Below are 3,787 nucleotides of genomic sequence, written 5' to 3'. Positions count from 1 at the left end.
AGCTATGCTGAGATGCACATTTTTGATATGCTGTGGTATAGCAGATGTTCAATAATATACTACTGCTTAAATTTTTTGTTCTGTGTAAATGCTGGTTTTAACAACACAATACTTCAAAAATAAACTCATAGTCATTTACTCTATAGCACTACAATGAACGAAGCCACAAGTGACCAGAGCAAGTCACTTGAATGGCTTTAAAAAGGCTTTAGAGCACAGCCCGAGGCCTCCAGCTGAGGGAAACGTTCCCCACCAGTGTCCAGAATACATCTTTGTTTTACATGTAGATTAAAGCTTCAGTACAAACTTTCATTTCAGTCTCTTTCTGCCATTTTTACTGTCAGTTGCAATACCAATGATGACATTTCACTTTTTATATTGTACAGCAGAAGACAGCTAAGCAGGTGCAGTACTACACGGTAACAGAGGGTCTTCTCATGAATTTGTTTTCCATGTTGGAAAAGAACATCAAGAAAATAATTCTGTTAAGAATTACAGAGTAGTAATGTCACTAGCAACCTTTTGATGGGGAAACTTCCCCATATTTATGTATTTATTCTTTCATTTTTATTCTGGATGTAAAGGAAAAAAAGATTTTATTTGAAAAAAGATCTAGTGCTGAAAGCAGTAAGTAGAATACATTTCCCCTCAAAGGAAACATTCATTTAGTGGTTTCCATGGGGTTGAGTTTTTGTTTAGTCTATTACTCTCTTGCTTGTGTAATGTGTATAGTCAAAATGATCTTTTCTAAATGTTGTTTATACTTGCTTTTTGACTGTAGAGCACCTGGCATTGAGAAAGGTGCACCAGAACAGGGTTCCTAATTTTATTCATAGTCCCATAACAGAGAGGTGTTCCACTTAACCTGCTCAAAGCCACAAAACATCTCACCCAGAAAAGTGTCCTGCCTACCACAGACAGTATGTATGCAAGTACTAGCTGTAGACTTCCCCTACCCTGCTTTCTGTTTAACTATATTAGTTTTCTTGGCTTGGCCTTCCCTTGCGTTACAAGGTTCATTACAGAGGGAGATATTTTAAGAAATAAACCCTCCCAAATAACATCACTTCCCAACAACCCTAGTGAGGCTGAGTGGGAAAGGACAATGAAGTGCCAACACAAATATCATTTGAAAGGATGGGACTCACAAAGGACTGAAATACCAGTCTGTAGCAAGACTTATAAACCAGATTTTTAGGCAATAATTTCTTTTGGTACTTCATTTTAAGTACCATCCCAAAAGGATCAGCTTCCTCTACCTTTAGTCTCATTTGGATAACCTGGGCTTTGTATTTCAATATCAGTGTAGATCTTTAAAATAAAAAAGCAATTATTGTTAGTTATAATAATTACCCACTTGCAACTGCTCCTGTTTTATCCTTTCAATGAATAAAGTAAGGCTGGAGCTTTTTCATTTCTCCCACTTCAGAGAGTGGATTGAGCAAAGCTCATTTGAGTGGCAAGCCAAAGAAAGGAGCAGATCTGAGGTTGACATGATAGTACACGGGGCCAGAGCATTCAAGAGCAAACACAGACAAAAGTGTAGCCCCAGGAAAGAAGCAAGTGGAAGCTAAGATATTATGGCTACTGGTCTGTGCTGCTCCTGTTGAATTGATAGTGCATAAAACATTCTCCCAAATGAAGTGACTATGTCACTCACAAAGTTGTTCATCCTCTCTTTTTCCTTGTTCGTCCCATCCTTTTTGAAGAGAATTTTAGAGAAGCCAAAGCCCATAATTTGCCTGCATTTCAATGTGTGAAATACTGTTTATAGGTTGGCTTTGTTTATTTTTTTTTTTTAAAGAGTAACATCAGGTTTGTGTTTTGCAACATTGCCCAGAGTTTTGTGTATATGTAACCAACAACCATAATCAAATGATGAAGGAAATGCTGCATGCAGTGTTAGTTGATGCACCGTAGTTCTTATGCAAAGTCTATAGTACATATTTCTGCAGGTTCTTTTCTTAGAGGGTCAAAACACTAGGCCAGTTAGACTTCTCTTTTCTAAAGTAATTTGCTACTTAATTTTGCAGTCTCAAGGCTTTTTTAATACCAAAAATGTTTTAAGCTTCTCAGCTGCATACAGGAGCTTTCCATTAACAAAACATGTTATAATAACCAAAAGTAAATGCCTTTATCCTGATTTATCATTTTTCTACTGCTAATGTTTCTAAACCGCAGTACTCAGATGCTTAATAAAATGCACTAGGGCATGTGAATCAATGCAGTTTCCTAAAACATTGCTTGAGTAAGAAATGCATTTAACAGTTTTCTCTGACTAGGAAAAAGATGTCAGGATTTATAATGTTTAAACTTGAAAATGAGACTTGATTTTCATATTGTACTAGTAGAATGCTGCTGCTTCAGTCATAGCGAAGCAAACAAATCTGAGAAATTACTTGAGTGGATGTTGATGTGCAACTTATTGTGTCTGCAGGCTGAAAAATGAAGTTACATACACAAAGGGATTTAGATGTACCAGTACATACAGTCAGGGGCTCAAATTATACTTAGCTACTTTGTAATGTCAGAGGGCCCAGGTTCCTGCCTGCGTCCATCACCAGCCTGCTCAGCTGCGCTCCGCCACCCACCCGCAGACCTCTGTATTTCTCAGGCTAAAGCCACATGGCAGCAGTGGCCTGAGATAGCACATGGGTCCTGTTCTGTTTCTAGTGGATACCTTAGTTCTGTGCGACTTACTGTCTTCTGTATTAACTTGTGTTTATGTAAGCCCATGAACAAAGCTGACAAGAGGGAGGCAGCTGGGGCATTTTTGGGGGAAAAGGAGAGGAGACCCCATTCCCCAGTTAGGGGACCTGGCAGCTGCATACAGTTCAAATGATTTTTGGGACAGGATTCCTAGAAGGATTAAGGATTCTACTTCCCAGTGACTGTGAAATATCCAGACTCGGCGAGCATTGTAGTTATCCAGTTTTTCAGTCCAAAAATCCTGCCCCTTCTGGTCTTCTGAAAGATTAGACAGTGGCAGACAGTTCATAAAACTGGTGCTAAACTGAGTTCCTGTCATGGATAAGGCTTTCACAGCATCTCTCACCTGTCTTTGTCTACTGTTGTTCAAATCCTACGTAAAATAGCTCCAGCTGTTAAAGTGTACTTCTGCAGAAGGAAGACCTGCAGGAGACCAACATTCATCTTCCCTTTTACTACATGGTTACCACATTACTTCATATTAACTGCATTCTCAATATCGTGCTGAACAATATGTATATTCACAGTATATTTAGGTGTCTATCATTAATACTAACACTTGATTATCTGTAATTGCAAAAAGCACTTCAGGATAAAATGTTGGAATTCTGTTCCTGTGTAGTCTCTTGGGGACTGCAAATAAGAACAGGAAGAGTTACAGAGGTAAGTCTTGCCATGCCACAGGGACTGCAGTGAAGCCTGCGATGCAGTAGTCTCTTACGAAGTACAGTGCTTAGGCTTCTTTAGGTTCATTCTGTCTTGTCACTTCCAAATTGTGCGCCAGACCTAAATTTGTAAGCCAGCTAGCATTTGGAATATCAACATTTGTTTACCACTTATTTTACTATGTATTGTATACACAGTAATTCATAGGAAGGCTGTATCTATGCTGAAGAATAACTATTCTGTGCTTACCTAGATTTTTCACAACAAAACTGCATTCCTGAGTCAAACACCTTTTCCTGAGCAAAGTAGAAATTGAGTTTAAAACTTGCAGTGGCACTTCCACCATAGCTGCACATCTCCAAAAAGCACAGAAGATGTTGACTTTAGTATTCAGAAGTAACTTACATATCAG

This window comes from Opisthocomus hoazin, chromosome 5, assembly GCF_030867145.1.
Source record: "Opisthocomus hoazin isolate bOpiHoa1 chromosome 5, bOpiHoa1.hap1, whole genome shotgun sequence".
Lineage (NCBI taxonomy): Eukaryota > Metazoa > Chordata > Aves > Opisthocomiformes > Opisthocomidae > Opisthocomus > Opisthocomus hoazin.
This window is presented reverse-complemented; position numbering follows the sequence as displayed.